General features: G+C 34.3%; 1 long non-coding RNA gene across 1 annotated transcript; it reads left to right on the forward strand.

Moving 5' to 3' along the window:
• Positions 1-531: 531 nt before the first annotated feature.
• On the forward strand, positions 532-1,892 carry LOC149612285 (uncharacterized). The gene is made up of 3 exons (XR_016376380.1): positions 532-624; positions 1,477-1,584; positions 1,717-1,892. It is a non-coding gene; the product is annotated as an uncharacterized LOC149612285 (long non-coding RNA).
• Positions 1,893-19,692: the final 17,800 nt, after the last annotated feature.

Below are 19,692 nucleotides of genomic sequence, written 5' to 3' on the forward strand. Positions count from 1 at the left end.
TCGTTTCCCTAACTTGTTTTTCTTCTACTAGAAGGGTTTAGAAAATCGATCCAATTTGTAATGTATTCGTTTCCTCTACTAGGTAATGTTTTGGAAATCGCTTGAGGACTCCGTGTTTTAAAATGATCATTAGCAAAAGCTTAAATCACAAGTAGAATAACACGAGTTCAGATACGATTCATTTGTTGAGTAGTGAATAAATTCATTTACATCATGAATATTGATTGTTCTGGTTTTCATCTTTCAGCCCTGCACAAGTGAGAATACCAGAGAAGAAAAACACGAACCCAGAAAACATTCATGAGATGCGAACCAGCTTGAAAGGTGGCAATGTTAAATCGCGTGTTGTATAGCACTTAAAAGCTGATTGCTATCTTTCCGACACTTTATATTTTAACGCGTACGTGTAACTACGCATTTCGAGTTTAAGTCGCGAATAGGAATATTTTGCAGTCGAGTGTAACAGTTCAGAGCGAACCCATAGAAGTGAAACCTGATAAATTTTTATTTCGTCGATATATTATAAAATATGGAATTTCGATTATAAATTTTTATCAAAGCAAATTTTCTGTGAGAGATCTTGGTACCACTTTTTGTCGACCAAATTGTACCACCATAATTTTAGTAAGTGGAATTATCTTTCATTTAAAAATTGTAAGATAGCGTTAGTTCTATTAGATTAGATTTCATACTAAATTTAATGTATAAAAAAGGTTTTCTGATTGGATGTAGCATTATTTATTTTATTAACTGTTTTGAAAAATTTCCACAGATGTTTAACTCGGCTCCTCACTATGTGTTTAAGATTTCAAAGAGATCTATTTAATAGTTTATTTTATGAAAATTAATGTTGCTAAGGGTGGTTTCCATTGCAATAAAAATAATCTATCCTTTCGACAAAAAACACGAAATTTTTCCATAGAAATAACATGGCAAAATATTTTACAAATAGCCATTATGTGGAAACCGTTATGCAATAACAATACGTTTGTTTGACTTGAAAACGGTTGTAAACGAAAGCCACATACTTATGTTCCGCTTTCTAATTTTCATTGACTAAATTTAAGTTTTAGTTAGCTTAATTTTACATTTTCAAAAGCATTCCAATCTGCGATATTTTAGCATCGATACTTCATGTTAAGAGTCAGTTTATGATGATAGCACGTTTAAAACTATTTGGTCCAATTTTCGTGGTGGTTGAAAAACTAAAGGTACCTAGCCTTGGATGAGCTAACAAGTTAAGTTTGAAAAGGACCCCCACACTAATATATTAAGTTACCAATGAAGCTAGATGACCAATTACTAGTAGTAATGAAGCTAGATGACAGATTACTAGTAGTAATGAATCTAGATGACAGATTACTGGTAATGCACAAGTCTATGACATCTGTTGATGCACAGATCTACAGAATCTCTTTGAGACCAAGTTTACGGAATCTGTTTGTGAATAGGTCTACGGAATCTTTTTTTGCACAGGTCTACCGCTTCCTCTGTGATTTGCATGTGAAAATGACGTGGAAGCAATTTGACTTTGATTGGGCGTAGACTGCCAAGCAGAGCAGACAGAATTGACAGAAAACTGAAGTAACAGATATTCAAATTTTCACTTTTGACAAGATGACTTTAAAACATCAATTATTTTTAAAAAACTCGTATCTTACTTTTTTTTCACCATAATTTCATTTGCCAAAAATATTTTCAATATTATTTACCCAGAGTGGATTTTGCACATAAGGAGTGGATGACGAAGCCTTTGACAGTGCATTTGAAAAATTTGGCTATTTTTTGGAGGTTTCTAGTTCCGGCTGTCAGTGTCGAAATGATCTGTAGATTATCGTGATCTTTTGAGAGCTTTACAACACGATAACGTTTAAAACTTCGAAAACTTTACAATTAACGAATGCGTTTTGTTAATTTTTCATACGGGTTTTCTTTTATTCTATTTCTAACGATTTTCTGTCCATTTTATTCTCCTTATGGGGCCGAATTCTCAACCTAATTGTATATTTTTTGAGAGAAAATAAAATGCAAACGCCTACTATTATTTAAAATAATGCGAATGTTTCATGTTAAAATATTTTACTGGTGTAATTTTGGTGAGAAAAAGAAAGATAAGAATTTTTAAAATGGTACTCATGTTTCATGCTAAAATATTTTACTGAAGTGATTTTGGTGGAAAAAACTGAGATAAGAATTTTATCAAATAAATGATTTTTCATAATCATGTCCTCAAAAGTGATAATTTGTATATTTGTTACTTCAGGCAATTAATTTTCTACACTTATCTTTTACACTTTCCAGTCTGTGCCTACAATGACAGTTTTTATTTATAGATTATTGATTATCTTCATCGTCTTTTTCTTACCTAAATACTAGTGTAATAGTTAAGTCACTTTGACCTTAATATAATTTGAAACCTAGCTATTATTGGCATTTGACCCCTAACCTCTGACTCTTTCCCGATTTTTTGAAAATTGGGTCAATAACGCGACCGATTCCCATTATTGATAAGAACAAGATGACTATGACACATTAACGTTTTGCGCGACCACTATTGACTAGAATTATTATTATTAAACTTATTATAAGGTGGCTCAGGCTTATTTTTACTTTGCGGTGATATTCCAACGTTGCATTGTTCCAAGCTTGCCTAATAGTAGGGTACAACGATTATTTAATTATGAAATTGTCTACGGAACCATGAAAATAATCTTTGTTTTTCTTTCACTTTTCCATTTCCAAATTTAGACATTTAGTGTGTCCTTCATAGACCAATTGCGTCTTGTACATTTCAAGACATCTTTGATATATATATATATAAATGATATAAAATATCCTACGTCATGGATCCCAGAACTGTAATGAAAGTCTTGGTGTTTATGGTAAGTGCTCTGTATGATATTATTCAGCTTGTGTAGATCGACCAGAGTTAGAAGTTGCGCTATATTTCCTTGAAAACGTAATTACGTAAATTGTTTGGTCATACTACTGATCATAAATAGCCAATTTCGTATCTCTGAATTAAAGATTCCAGAATATAGTAATAGACGGAAACGAGAAAATGGAAGTGTAAATGACGTGTACAAAACTAATCAAAACCAATATTAAAGTTTTCAGTTTTAATGACTTGATTGTAAAATATGAATTATTTGAAAATATTAGGCTACTGAACACTTTTTCCATCAAAATTTCATTACGAAAAATATTTTATGATGAATTTTTATGCATTATTTTAATGACAGTACCCATAACTTGTTAGGTTGATCTTATATACATTTTATGTTTAAAATTAACAGTGACACGTTTTCTGTCCTCAAAGAGAGAATGAAATGGAATAAAAACGGTTTTACTCCAATTGGATTGAATTCCTTTGGATCAAATTCAGATTTGTACAATTATAGCCCGAAGGACGATTTTATGTTGAATGGGAATATTTATATTCAAGAGCTATCGACTGAATGCTAGAATAAATTCATATTAAAGACAGTTTAAAATATTTGTTAGATATATCTTATTTCAACTTCAAAAGTACTATTTAATAATATTCATTTTAAGACAATTTTTTTATTGAGCAGTAACTTTTGAACGACAAATTTTACCATGAACGCAACCGCTAAAGTGAAAAAACTCAAAAAAAACCCGCAAATATCGATTAAAACCCGGTGGGTTGTGTTTTTTTTTTTTGAACCCTGCTAATTGGGCCCTAATACTCTCTTCAGGCGAGGTGTAAAATCTTTGTTTTATAAGACATGAGTTGTTCAATACTGTTGTTACTTTTGGAAAGAAAACGGATTGTAAAACGATTTTAGTGCAATGGATTTCAGGTTTTCTGAAAGAAATTTTTCGTCTGAAGAGCGTGTAAAGCTTTGGCTGCCCATCAGCAAAGGCAGACTTTAAAGGCGAGACAGAGAATTTGTAGAAACGTCTTAATTTGGCAATCACAGATGAAATCTCGTATAAAACCTTTCTGTACCTCTAGTTAAATACAACCTCTTCAGACAACAAGTTGAAACCAAAGCGTGTTTGGAAAAGGTACTGAGAGGCAATGTACCTTTTCCTTCAGAAAACTTGTATTCCGTTAAACTAAAATCGGTTTACTGTCCGTTTTCTTTTCAGAAGTATTAAATAAACTATGTCAAATTAATCGAAGATTTTACGCCTCGTCTGAAGAGAGTATTATAGTCGAAACGGGCACGGAGTTTAAGGGCTTGTAACTCTGAAACGGTTTTGTTTAGACAAATACGGCTCAGGAAATTTCGACTTCAAAGTTTGCCAAGAATCCAATGTTATGAGGAACGAATATTTCTGATCCACCCTGTATAAAGCTTAATTAATTCATTAGAATAATTTTAAAGCCAGTTTCTTATTATTTAATAGCAGAAAATATTGCATATTCCGGTAAAATAAATGGAAAGACAGTATTTGACTTGGCTTGGAGAGGTAAACTTTTGGTTTCCCAACTTGTTGTCTGTCGTTTCGTTTTTTCTAGAAAAACTTCAACTTTATTACGAAAACCTACGATTTCAGCAGTTTCGGACCCGGAGAGACCCTTTGCTATGATTTCCTTTTGTATCCGAGAGGCCGGTAAATATTTTCAGCGTTATCCAAAACAATGTTACCATAAGAGATAAATTATTCGTCTTTTCAGGGTTAACATAACGTACTTTCCTCTCTTCAATGAATACGACTTATTGGCAAGTATTGTATTTCTCCTTGTGTCCCATTCGACCGAACGCGTTTCCCATTCAACCGAAAACAGCTTAAATGTGCGGTTTTGGGAAAATATATATCAAAATTTAAAAAGCAAACGTTTTCAATTTTTTTGAGGAATTTTTTTACCTTACAGTTTTCGTTGTATATATATATTGAAGTTTGAAATGCAAAATTTAATTTTAAGAGTGATTGATATTGGAGAGAATTGCATTGTTTTAGAAAAGGTGGCAGCAAACTATTAGGAGAATATTTTGGAAAAGGTGGCAGCTAATTAGTAGGAGAATGTTTTGGAAAAGGTGGCAGCTAACTATTAGGAGAATATTTTGGAAAAGGTGGCAGCTAATTAGTAGGAGAATGTTTAGGAAAAGGTGGCAGCTAATTAGTAAGAGAATGTTTAGGAAAAGGTGGCAGCTAATTAGTAGGATAATAACCTAACCTAACCTAACCAAACTTACAATTTCCTTCTCTGGGTTTGAACCAGAGCCTCTGAATTAAAAGCCTGATATTCTATCATGCTGCTGCGGTGATTCGAAATCCTCACAGACACTAATTCTTTCAAATAAACTCCCATTCAGCAGAAACCTGCCATTGGGCTGGAAATTTAAATATATTCTCCATAAAAAACCAAAAAGCGGTTTCGGTCCAATGGGACTATAGCGTATTCCTTCATGTCTCGCGGAAAATTATACTGGTTTCATGGTTTTGTTATTTTTTTTTATTTTTAGTATGGCGATTTAAGCCATACACCTTGGCTTCATTCAGTGTACTATAAATCTACGATTCCCCAGAACAACAACAGTGGTTTCTGACTAATTAAACCATAAAAATACTGAAACAACTCCTAGCGTGCGGCGAGTATTTTTAATAAATTTTTAAAAAATTAAATTTTATGTACTAACCACTATTGAGACTGCACTCAATAATGCAAAAAAAAGCAGGGGGGACTCAACAAATTGAAGGACTCGCCACGGCAGCATAGCTATGAGATATTAAAGACCTACTGAAACACTCATTTCTGAAAGACAGAAAAAATTATTTTGAAAGAGGGGTCAAATTCTTGGTGGAAGAAACAAAATGTTAGCATTAATATTTAGGAAAGGTGCCATTTATTGCTTAAAGTAACGATATGTAAGCAATATTTTGGAAAAGGTAACACCTTTTCCAAAATATATTTTCTTACATATCGATTGGAAAAGATGTCAAATTATTGGTTTAAGTAACGATATGTAAGCATAAATAAGTCAGGTTAGGTTAACATATTTTCCAAAATATTGTTGATTACATATCGTTGCATACATATCGTTGCTTAAAGCAGTAAATGACACCTTTCCCAAAATATTATTGCTTACAAATTCCCTGACTTTTCAAGGTTTTCCCTGACTAAATTGCACAAATTTCCCTGACCATTGGCAATAACTTAAATATATGAAAACCAATCTAAGTTCATTCGAATCATTTTTGCACGAGTCATTATTGTTATAAAAATAGGCGAACTATTTCGTTTAAATTTAACTTTACCTAAGTAGATCATACATAGCCGGAGCGAGCGATGCGAGCTCCGCGAATTTGGTTAAATCTCACCCTTATACTCTTTTCCAGACTTTAAATTTCCCTCCAACATATTTTTCCCAGACATTTCCCTGACTTTTAAGGTCCATTTTCAATTTCTCTGATTTTTCCCTGACCATTTAGGCCCATTTTCAATTTCCCTGACTTTTCGGGGTTTTCCAGAATTTACAGGTCGTGTACGAACCCTGTGTAAACATTCATTTGTACTGCATATCGAGCTTAAACTATTGGATTCACCATCATGACCATGGCTCAATCCATTTTTGGGTTTAGGTTTAGGCGGAAAGAATCTTTTCAAGTCTAAGGCCCGTGAGGGATAAGGGGCTGCTTTCTGTTTAAATCTTGAAGCGGGTTTCGGTTTTAATTGGGTTTTACAACTATTAAGGATCATGTCTAAAATTTACGGTTATCCACGCAACTATTCAATTTGACCGCATAATTCAGATATTTACTTACTGCCACGATTCACTAACAGCTGTATGCCCCGAATTACGGATTCGGAGTATTACTTTTTCGAAGGGATGATGACGACGATAATATGATTCTGATTTGTAGACTTAGAGACTTGTGTAAAAATTACCTCCAACTTTGTCTGTTTTGATATTTTAACCTTTCAAATTGCATATGGAACAGCTAAGCACATATTGTCAAGAAAATATAATTTGACCATTAAATATAAAAGATTGATTTTGAAGGTTAAAGATGGTAAGTGACCAGCTTTTAAATTAAACTACCTTGGCTCTACTGGCCACAGCTCCAGTTTAAAAAAATTGCTTATTTCTTAGCCTGATATAGCTGCTTTTCACACATGGAGGATTCATACCATTCAGACAAGGTAGAAAAGCTGCCTGGAGGACAAAAGGCAGATTTTTTGTGCCTTTCTCTTTCCAGGTAATAGCTCATTCTCCTAGTGAAAATGATATTTTGGTAAGAATCTTCTAAGCTTCTATAGTAGAATAGCAATAACTTTTATAAATTCCATTTCCAAGACGTCACATCAAATTTAACATTTTATTGCAGAAATTAGTTGTTCTGTCTACCATAAGTATAATTAGGGCCATCTATTCAATATTTTCCCCCCATGAATTCCACAGGGAGGGCCAAACCTACTGCAGAGTGAGCCTGGCCCACCTGGACCCCCTCTTATGACGGCCCTGACCATTGACGACAATGGTCAAGCCAAACTGTATGAGGCTATTGACCAACGTTCACTGAGCCGCTTCGTCACACTATCTTACATTATCACATATAATGATAACTCGGATATTCTGTTGAGATTGTTTAAAGTTGCTAACTCTCGATTTTGAAGTTATCTAATGTTTTCTGACAATTGAAGTTTCCACTTAATGCTATAAACAGACTATCTTCGTTAGCTGATATCGTAAATTAACCGTTGTCAATATCGAAGCTTAACTGAAATATCGTTACCAATATTTTTATCTCAATGAATCTAAAACAACAATATAATCTTTAATATTTAAAAAATATTCAGGTAATATTTATGAAATATTAATTAAAAGACGTAGTAATTGTCTCGATTATTAAAATCAATTTTCGGTAAGTTTACTCATACGAATGGCCAATTGATTTAAGTTCCTATTTAGAAACTAGTTCAAAAGAAACGAAAATTATATTTATATTTCTCCTTTAATATTACAAAAAGTTAAAATTTCTATTTTAGACTTGAAAAAATTACGGGAGTTCGGCAATAATATAATAAAGGTTTCTGGTTGAGTCGGACAACATATTTGTTATCCGAAGGGCGTTTGTAAAGATCAAGCTGACACCTCTAAGGCAACCTAGATTAAAGATGATTTGATGATTGATATGACTACAATTCTAACTCTCCTTTTATTAGGGCACAAATGAAAGGCTCTTTAACGAATACGAGCGAAGATTCGAAAAATTGCAGCTGAAGGGGTATTATGATTCACGTTTAGCTTTCAACGAAGTAAACGCGGTCTATATCAGCATGTTTTCTCAATTGGAAATGTTTTGTCATTTGTACTACACATCGAGAAAGCCATTACATTACGGAAAAACAACTTTCTTGCCGACCTTTGGTTATTTGTTAATGTCAACTAATGCAACAACTTTCATGAAAAACGTCATAAACATAAGGTAAAGTATTCTGCTAGTTTTAAAGAGACAAAAAGAACCTTTCATATCGATGGGCTCTCCAAAAACCTTTAATGAACTTCAAGCCCTTGAAAGAAGTAGAACATTCACTGTAATTTTGCATAAAGTAGTCACGTTCTAGATAACTCAATCTCCCGCAGAAACCAGAATGTGGTTCGCCAGCTACCCCAATTAGATATAATAGATTTTGGGCGTTCTCGGATGAAACAAGGCTTAAGTTTTTATGCTGGTTTTATAATACATTTTTACAAAAAAAGAGAAAACTTTCACTGGGAAAGCCGTAGTCAAGAGCCACAGGGCTCGGTTTTGCTCTCTCTCGTACGTGCTCGACCTGGACGGTCAGTACTTTAACCCCAGCAACATGCTAGAAATTAATTCGAATTAACCTAATTTTTATCTCTTTATAATTTTTTAAATGTCGGTATCTTTCCCTTGTAAATAGTTCTTAATTTGCTTAAACAAACGTGTCTTGCCTAATTCAATCGATGTCCGTATTTCATTATCGACTTTTGCTTTAAATTCTGAATACAGAATTCAGAACTTTTGGGAAACTGGACACCATAAACGACAGAACTATCTAAGGCGTGGTATTGCATGCTCAAAATATCTGAAGCAAAAACAAAGCATGGAATCCTCGAAGACGTCATTCCATGATATCAGCGTCATGTTCATACTGTTCGCGGTTTTAAACATGCTGTCCATTTTTATCTTTTTCGTTGAAATCTGGTATGCGCGAAAGAATTCAAAGGTAGAGCAAGCTCTCAAAGATATGGAACTAGATATATACTTCAGTTGAATCATGGCCTAAAATTTCCTTGAAACTGCAATGGGTTGTTTCAAATACATTGACGTTAGATCATATGAAAGAAGATTAAAATGTTGAAGACTTCTTCTCAAACTTTGCAACAACGATATTCTTTGTTAGACAGCATGACTGTTAATGTCAGTCCGTTCTATAACTTGATTTATCTCTAGCCATACTAAAAGAAAGAAAGCTTCGAAGCCATAACCCGATTACGATCAGACCTTTAACTACCACGAAATTGTTGTCGTTATGACAGTCGGTTCTATTAAAGAAGCTAAATGTTTTTTATATCAATGGTTATTAATTTTTCGCTCACTCTGAATCGTTAAAGTAGCTTTACGGATTCTTCAGAGGGGCACGAAAAGAAAAATTCAAATATTAATTCATCTCGTCTTCCAAAACGCTATTTTCTACTACGTACGGTCTAGCAACACCTAGCGTTGAAGTAAGTTACTAGTATATCCTAATAGCACTATTATGAGTGTTTAAATTAATAAGATGTTTAATGCAAACAAGAGTCATTATTTATATGCGAGAAAAAAATCTACTATTCGTACTGTTTTCCTAAACAACTTAGTCTTACTAGTCGGTTATTCTACTATTCTGTTATGGTGATGAATTTATTCAATACTTCTAAAAAATTCTACTTCTTAACCAATACCATAAACATATTAAATACATTTACCCCTCAAAATGTAACATTCAGCAATCACGATTAACCACTTATCGTATCGTCGAAATGGCCATAAAAGCAACAACAATTAATGTGTCACATCAGAAGGGGATAATAGATAATGCTAGGTTTAATTCGACAAAGGATGCTTTCGATTCTTGGTGCGAAACTCATCCATATTATCTCAACATAAACGCCCTAGACTCGAACTAAGAGGGGTTAGTGTAATATAAAAGGGTTAAGCTTAAGTGAAATAATATGTGAGGATCAACAACTTACCTATTTACCTAGACATGCAATCATTTCTCTTCATTGATAAACAATTGCAGGAGATAAAACAAAACACAGACAGACACGTCAGGTACAAAGCCTGTCTCTCAGGAAGTAAACATCCACTCGTCCCTACCGCCTACTATATTTAAGAGAGTCACACTTGAAACATCCTTTGATCACTTAATTCAAAACTACTTCTCTATTCCGTTTTTATTAACTAACGAAAACAATACAAAGTCTCAATTTCTCGCTTTAAACCGACTTTTAAATGTATCCAGTCTATCGACTTCATACCCAATCTTTGTTACTCGTCGTATGTAAACTTTGACTACAGATTTTTCGGTTAAGAGAGATTTTTCTCAAATAATTTATTAGAATTATTTGATATTAATTATTTTTACCGGAAGTTACTTATGATATACTAGTTTTATCGTTTTAAGAGACGTTTTTCCTATTATAATTTGAGCCTAGCTATTATTGACTTTTGACAACTAGAGTATGATTCTTTCGCGAGTCTCTGAAAGACCTTAAAATGGTGTAGTTAGATTGGTGATGATAGAAAATAGAATAGAGGTCAGTACAGTTTTTCAGATATCCGTGAACTGTGAATACCATACGGAAATTGAGACCGCTTTTATTCAGATTCGGAAGCTGTGAACGTGATCCCTTGGGGTGTAACAACTAGGGTTCTAAATCGGTAAATTACCATCGTAATTTACACGGTAATTTACCAGGGTAACTGTAATTTACGATTTTCCCGGGTAAATTACGAAAACGGTAATTACCCAGGTAATTTACCGTCGTAAATTACCACGATGGTAATTTACCACCGAATTCTCATGTCTTTTTCTTGGAAAATGGTCTAAAAGCTCCATATTTTGCTCTAGCCGCGCATGCACACTTATTTCTTTTCATGAGACATGAGTAAGTCATAGAAATCGAACAGTAAGCGTGGAAGACATATGATTAAGGAAATGAAATTTTATTTTCTGGTCTATTCTTGTTATCGAGTTCCTTTGCGTCAGTTGGAAACCCTATAGTTGTTAGAATTTTGTAGAGATGGGCCGATACCAATATCTGTATCGGCACCGATATAGGTTTAAACTGGTATCGGCCCATCTCTTGAATTTTGTTCTAAAAACGTGAAATAGCAATAATTCACAAAATGGGTAAGAAGAAGAAAGTGGATGTAGCTGCTCAAAAGTATTATGTGAACTGCAAACATCAAAACTCGGTATTTAAATAATGTACGACACTATGCTTTGAAAGGTATAGCTATGTTCAAGTGGTATTTTTCAATATTTAGCTTAGAAACGATCAATATATTTTATTTTTGAATTTTCGTAAATTACCATGAACGGTAATTTACGCGGTAAATTACCGCGTAATTTACCATTTTCCAAAATTACCGTAATTTTCGAACCCTAGTAACAACAGGCAGACAGATGTATACGTCGAGAGCAGAACCGCTCCATGACGTTCATCACTCGGTGAAGAAAAACATCGAGCCTCTATATTGGCTTCTTATGAGTCCTATATTTTTCAATATTTGTCCAATGTCGGTTAGATATTACACCGATAGGGGCTCGATATTATTCCAATATGGGTTAGAAATTTGTCCAATATGGGCTCGATATTCGTCCAATATCGGCTAGAAATTTGTCTTATTTGTGCTTGATTTTAGTCCAATATCGGCTAGAAATTTGTCCAATTTGGGCTTGATTTTAGTCCAATATCCGTTAGATATTAGTTTAATATGGGCTTGATATTAGAACGATATGGGTTAGAAATTTGTCCCATGTGGGCTTGATATTATTCCAATGTGGACTTGATATTAGTCCAATGTGGGCTTGATATTAGTCCAATGTGGGCTTGATATTAGAACGATGTGGGTTAGAAATTTGTCCAATGTGGGCTTGATTGATGTGTGGATAATATCCTGACCACGTCTGGGTAATAATTGATCCCTTAATAGATAATTCTGGATCCAATTTTGGATGAGACTCCAAATCTGGCTTATCATTCGACCCTCCCTTTTTCAACACTAGTTACGTTATCCAAAAATAGATGAAAAACTGTGCTGTCTCAGAGTCAGCCGTTTGAATCCATTTACGTCCAATTTTTGGACAACATTTTTAACAGTGCACGCCGTGGAAAATAGTCAAGCGCTAATTGAGTAATGATGATGGTACTATTTATCGTGTGTGTGATTCCGTTTAGATACGTTGCTCTCAATGTTCCCATGTTGCCACGCTTTGTGGTACACTTCTCTCGAAGAGAAGTAATATATACTTCTGAAAATATTGACTATCACAATGTTTTTATTGATAGTTAATAATAATAAAAATCTAAGCTTTGCCTAGAAAGGGATTTCTACACTAAGCCGGTGGCTTGTTTACAGGTGGGTCCCTTTATATATCATTATCAGGTTTTTTAATACAATTATTTTTCAATGATTAAAACTGTTTCGTTTTTTCGTTTTTAATATAGAGCTACAACAATTTAAAAAAGATCAAGTTTATCGTAAAAAAGACAGTGACGGTTACTCGCCCAAATACTAATTGATAAATGAAACCAAAACCACTTTTGTTTCAAGAAACGCATGGATCATAATTTTTTATTCGAAAACGTATAAAACGTATCCCAAAAAATCTTTTCTTCTGATTATGTTGAAAATTTTAGATTTTCGGAAAAAGTACTTACGATCAATAATTGCATCAATCTACCTTTTCCGAATGTAGGACATAATCCTCCCTGGACATAGTCCCCCGGACATACTCCCCCTTCAGAGTAGAAAAGGACATAATCCCCTCAGGTAGGAGACAAAATCCCCCGGGCAATTTCCCACAGAATGGATGACAAAGACAAAATACTCCCAGCCCTAAGACAAATTCCCCCCCAATAAATGTAAAAAATAATATTTTGGAAAAGGCGTACCTTTGTTGGTCGCTATGATTTCCATGGTTTAATGAGCAAATGCTAAAATATGCATTGTCTTTTATAGAAATTTTAAAAAATATTAAGCCTATAACTATAGGCCATTCTCTAAAGGGAGGGAAATCTTAATATTTTAAAAAGTAATGTTACTTCAGAAGAAAATAAATGTAAACAAGTTGAGAAAACCAAAATATTACCTCTCCTTGTCGAGAAGATTATATAAACTTAAGTTTCCAATGAAAACGTCGACCTTTTTAACCTCATCCTTTCCCGTGCTTTGCGCTTACGCATTTAATCCTTACTCTCAACATTATCTTCCTCCATTTTACATACAAAAATCAAATACTCACAAAAAGAAGCGGCAAAAACCTGCTGGCTCTTTACAACCACTTAATTTGACTTAATATCCAACTTCCAAACACAAATATTTACTGGTAGATAAATTGACAACCTACAAGCAAAGAATAATTCTCAAGAATGACTCCCGCAAATTTAATAGGTTTACTTTCAACAAGGTGGGCGTATCTGATTAGATTTAAAATATATATTTTTGAAATTTTTGGTCTACACCTAGGTGGTTTTCAGTGAAACAAACAAGGAGCATAAACACAATAGTGGAAGCTTCAGTCTTATTTAAAACATGTAAAACAATTATCATCTCTGCAAATAGCTTACACGTGTCTTTTATACCAATGCCTAACCGTTTGGATTTTTCTAAAGCAATCTTAGCACCAAAAATATTTTTTGATACAAAATGTTTTATATTCTTATTAAGAATAAAACAAGAGGATAATAAAGGTCTGTCCTCTCGTAATTTTTTAAGCTTTTATCATGATTACCTTATACAACAGTAACAAGGAGTATAATTAAACCCATTAGTGGAAGCAGTATTTTTTCCCCGAAACAATCTCGCTTATGTTTATCCTCTCTAGACTTCGCTAAAAACATATTACTCCTACGTAAAATATTAATAGACAGGCAAGGATACCATTAAAGAAGGAGCGCAATATTATCCATATTTTCATTTCATATACAGAGAAAAGAAATTATTATGTTTCTGAGAGGCGCTTCCCATTTTGGTTGTTGTTTTAAAAAATATATAGCAATGCACGGGCCTTGATAGATATAGGAGACAATGAATGAAATACATCACAATTCACGGGCCTTGATAGATATAGGAGGCAATGAAGGAAATATATCGCATGCACGGGCCTTGGTAAATATAGGAGGCAATGATAATCTCTCTCTTTGCACGAGAGGTTTATCTTTAGTATTTAAATAAATATGATTATTTTTAATTGTTTTAATCTTCAATAATTAACATTAATAATAGTTAAATCCTTTAAAATAAAGTTATACCTATTATCTTCTCAAACGTTGCAAATATTGACGTTTAAATTGAAGCGTACCCCTCTTACCCGATTCTTTTAAAATTTTGGTATATATATGGAAATCGTTTCCATTATAATAGTAAGGAAAAAGCGCAATTGCGAAAACCTTTGGTGGCCGATCCCACCTTAGGGAGGCTAGACGTTTCTCGTAACCCTAGCTGATCGCCGCGTATATCCTAAAACCAAACGATGAAAATGGAGTAGAAGCCAATGATACAGATTGGTGTCTATGTGGAATAGACGGAAGACCAGTGGATGGTGGTGTTAGAAGCCAGTGTAAGTGCAGACTGGTGTCAATGTGAGATTGACAAAGAACAGAAGATGGTGGTGTTGGAAGCCACAAAAGTACCAGACTGGTGTTCATGTGGGATGGACGAAGACCAAACATGGTGGTGTGAGAACTCAAATATAGAGTAGCCAACGGTGAGAAATACAATTTTCCAAATTTCTGTGAACTGTCAATGCGGTCCGGAAATTGGGAGCACGTTTGCTCCGATACGCAAACTGTGAACGCGGTCACGTGGGTGTAAAAACGGACAGACAGACACACAGATACGGCCGTAACAGAAACTCTCCTGGACTACGTCACACGGAGAGGTAAAAAATGTCTCAGTGGACGAAGACTAGAAAAAGTAAACGATAAGAGAAGAAAATTGAATGACCGAAATTTTTTCAGTTTAAACACATGATTATAAAACATCAATTATTTTAAAAAAAATACTTATCGTCGTTTTTTCACCAAAATTAAACTCAAATTGTTTTCGAAAGAGCACGTGCAAAGACAGATTAATCAATCTATATTGTTTTTGGTATTAAAATTGTTCGCATGAAAAGTATTAGAATATATATCCGAGTATGGAATTTTATCTTTCATCATAATTGTCATATTAAACGTCGCTTTTGGGTGTTTTGGTTCCACGTCTTCATTTATACGGCCATGATACCATTGGTTCCCACTTATTGTGCCGACGACTCAAAATGTTTAAGTTATTTTATAAATCAATTATTCGAATTAGGATGAATGATTGCAACGGTTTCGCGCGTTACAGACGACGGAGAGCTGCGCTTTCCGATTTTGGGGAATATGTTCAGCCCGTATGACTCAGTCCACTGCCTTCAACGTCATTTCCCCCATCGTTTTTCTCTCGATCCGAGATTTCTTTAGAGGCGCCGGTTCCAAAGAAAGCGAGATTCTTTTGACTGCCAAGGAGCACAGTCGCTCACCGCAGATTAACGCTAAGTTATTAAAGAGTTTTATTTTTGTCACTTTAGTTATTTTTAAAACTTCTCTTATTTCTTGATGTAAAATAAACTATCGTTTGAGTAATTTCTTTAATTTAGACTCTCAATTGGAACAAATTGGTCGAAACAAACTTACAAGCTAGAGCCCCTCTTTTAAGACTTAACGTTGATCCGAAGTCCCCCGAATACTACTAGGGTTGACTAACGTTCTGTACCGGAATTCCAAAAAAAAAATACCGGCCAGTGTTAAATTCAATTGGCGGTAACCGTTGCGAGATATTATTAAGAAAAATATTGCTTGCTTTGAGAACTATTTTAAAAGTTGCTGTTGAAGCAATTTGGTATGACGTCGACTCCTGTTTTATGATGAACACAATGTAGAGCGAACGTAAATCATGAAACACGTAAATGGACAACGGCAAATGTTGGTGTATCTTTTTCTCTATTGGGCTAACTTTCCTCTATTAAAACGTATTGTAGTTCAAATTAAACGGTACTATTCTTTTAAATATCACTAACGAGGAACTTTTTCTTTGGAGGACTCCACTTGAAATCTAGTGGAAAAAATAAACGATGTCGCATGTATTTGTTCCATAGTTAAAGCTTTGACAAGAACCATTTCTAAAAGAATGCAAAATTTCACTATGAAATATTTTGGGCGAATGTACTTTTGGTGAAAAAACGAAGATATGTATTTTTCAAATACTTGATGTTTTATAATCATGTCTTGAAACTAAAAAAAAAATAATACCCGGACTTCCATTTTCTTCTCTTATCGTTTACCTTTTCTCTCTTTGTCCACTAATACTTTTTTATTAATATCTGTTCCTTCAGTTTTCATTTTAATTAAGATTTTTAAGAAACTGTTGCATTTTCAAAATCTGCGCTAAGCAGAAACATATACAAAGGGAACCGTAACTTTTGCCCAACGAGACATTTATAATGATACTTCAAAAAACGTTAATCTTTAAAACTTTGTATTCTTATTGTAAATAACATAATACAATTTTTTACAATCATTTATTAAAACGCGAGCCGCTCCCCCCAAAAATCCACAAACAGTACCAAATTGAAAATTTTACACAATTTTAAAAATGCTGATGTATGTCCGTTTGTCATTTAGCTCAAAATTTCCGTAAACCCAATATGAAATTCGAATACCCTTAAAACTTATCAAAGGCGATCCGAGATATTCAATTTCAAGCTTTTGTAACAATAACTAACGTGTAACTGATATTAAGCTAGAAAACGTCTTAAACAAAAAATTTTCAGTTATACCCGAAATATCTCGATGATTCAAGACTCTTAAAACGCCTAAAAAGTGCCCACTTGAAAATATGTAGGCGGTGATAAAGTGGGCGTGATTTAGTGGGCGATCCTAGTGGGTATTTGAGTAAAAAATCTCGGTGGTTGGTACTCCAGGAAAAAGAAATCTTCACTTCAGTTGGGAGTCCTGGGACTCCTAACAGACCAGACTCCCCATCACAGAGCTGAGAACTCAGCTACTCGCTATAACCTTTATCAGGGACTTATCAGTTTGAATACTTGTCGGATCTTTTAGTTATATTTAATAAGTAATTAAGTTAAGGTTATCATGGTTATGTAAAGGAATCGGAAGGTGAATCAGTGAAATTAACTAATATTATTTCAGATTTTTAGGCATGTGTGAATAGATATGGTTAGGACTTAGTCAAGCTATGCCTGTGCAAAGTAAAGTCATCAATGACGTCGATCAAAGGATAGATGTATATGACAAAGAAACATTTCTTATAAGCGAGAATGGCAAACCTTGTTGTTTAAGAGACAGCCTGGTATTTGTTTACCTCTAAGGCTGATCATTTTGGCTGAGCAGCCTGAAGGCCCGTTCACATTACCCAACTTTAGTCAGCTGACAAATCATAGACTTGTCAGGCCGACTTGTCACCCAATTTAGTCTAGTCAGGTCACTCGTTCACACCACCCAACCAGTCGGGCCGACTACCTTTGAAACACAAGAGGACGTACAAAGCGGTACATAATGATAGGAATGATTTGTTTTGGATTATAAATGAACTCTTATTCTCGAATAAATTCGACTACTTTACGAGCATCAAAGCTAATCCCACTAGATTTCTGCAGTTCAGAACATAATAAAGGTCAATAATATCAGAAGTAATATAGGAAACTTCCCTACTATATTACTTCTGATAATATTCAATGAGGAACAACCATCAAAGCGTAAAAATTAACCCATGTTAAAAAAATGGCCAAGACCCGAAATCATTTTTCAGGCTTTCATCGACAATTAAAAATTGGCCGGTGCTCTAGGTTCTCTCACTCTCGAGCTAAAAGAAAACCAGCACGTGTCCCATGACGTTATAGCCAAGGCTTATTGTGATTGGTTTGCTCCCTCTCTGACTTAGTTGGGTGAAACACGTTCATATTGCCTGACAATCTGGCTTGACTGGTCAGATAGGCTTTGTCAGCTGACTAAAGTTGGGTAATGTGAACGGGCCTTGAGACAAATCAGCTGACTTAGATCAAATGTTTATTATTACAAAACACGCCGTAATTATGGAGATTCTTGAACGAATCGTCTTGTGAGCACTTTATAAGACAGGGTTTTTGCGCTGGTTTTTTCTAAACCAAAATGTTTCTAAATTCAAAAAAATTTAATTCAACTTATGTTTTTTTTGTCTTTTAGAAATTTAATAATAATAGTGTGCTACATAATTATAAAAATAATAACAATGCCACCACCCCTCTATGCATTGTAAAGGGACCCACCTGTAAACAAGCCAAAGGCTTAGTGTGGAAATGCCTTCATAGGCAAAGCTTAGATTATTATTATTGTTATTCTGTCGAAATCGAAGCTATATATTATAGACTTACTAGTTTAGTTAGGTCTCAAAGCTAGTTATAGCTTTTTATTCTCCGTTGCGAGTTCCCATTACGACCCCCCTGTTATTCTGCCAAATCGACGGTAGTTAAAAGGACTGAAAATTGTCAATTTCAGTACAATTTTGGTAACATTGACATACTTGTCTTTGATATTGTAACCTTCCGTAGTAATTAAGAAACCTCCTGAGTTTCTACTCCAGGGGTGTAAGGTTACATATAGGATTAACACCCTGTGTTACCTCTGACCTTTCCCGTAGTATATAAGCGTCGACTGCTTATCATTATTAAGTCAGTCTTCTTCACTACTAAGATGTAGTAGTATGCTCGAGCATAGGGCTCTGTCCCTGGTATTGGACTTCATCCGTTAATAGTAATTATGTTTAAGTTCGTTAATTATATAATGCAAGTCGGCATTTAATTATAATTTAGTTTATAATTTAGTTTAATAAAAATATGATTGAACCTAAGGAACTGTAGTAGTTATTCTTAGTAGTAGCCAAGGCTTTTATGGCCACGTGGGGCGAGTTAATAAAGATCGCAAGCGTGGTTACAATATCATGCTCCAATAATTTCAGAAACTTGAGAAAGTAGTGTTTTATACTTTACATAAAAAAATATTATCTAAATAATCAAAACTTTGCTATAAACAACTATAAAAATTAATTTACTTAAACTAAAAACAATCTACTTAAACGAAAAAGAGAATGTAGTTTTTTATACTTTACATAGTTTCATCTACTTCTATTCCACTCTCGGAGATAATGTGTTCCAAAATTCTAGTTCATTTCTGGCAAAAGCGAGCTTACGCAGCTTTTGCAGTTAAACCGTGGGTGGCCAAAATGGTCGGGACTTCATCTAGCATAATCATGTGCTCATCAAAGCTGTTTGTGGCAATAATTAGGTCTTCGAGGTAAGCAAAGACGCCTCGTTTACGAAGTTTGAGAAAGAAGTTTTTGATCATTCTTTGAAATGTTCGGGGAACGTTGGTTAGACCGAACATGAGTACTTTTGGACGGAATAAACCCTTATCCGTGACAAAAGCCGCTTTGTCTCTTGAGTCAGGGTGCAAA

The sequence above is a fragment of the Phalangium opilio genome, unplaced genomic scaffold (assembly GCF_054372755.1).
Source record: "Phalangium opilio isolate 3A_F unplaced genomic scaffold, DU_Popi_V2 ptg000246l_1, whole genome shotgun sequence".
Classification (NCBI taxonomy): domain Eukaryota; kingdom Metazoa; phylum Arthropoda; class Arachnida; order Opiliones; family Phalangiidae; genus Phalangium; species Phalangium opilio.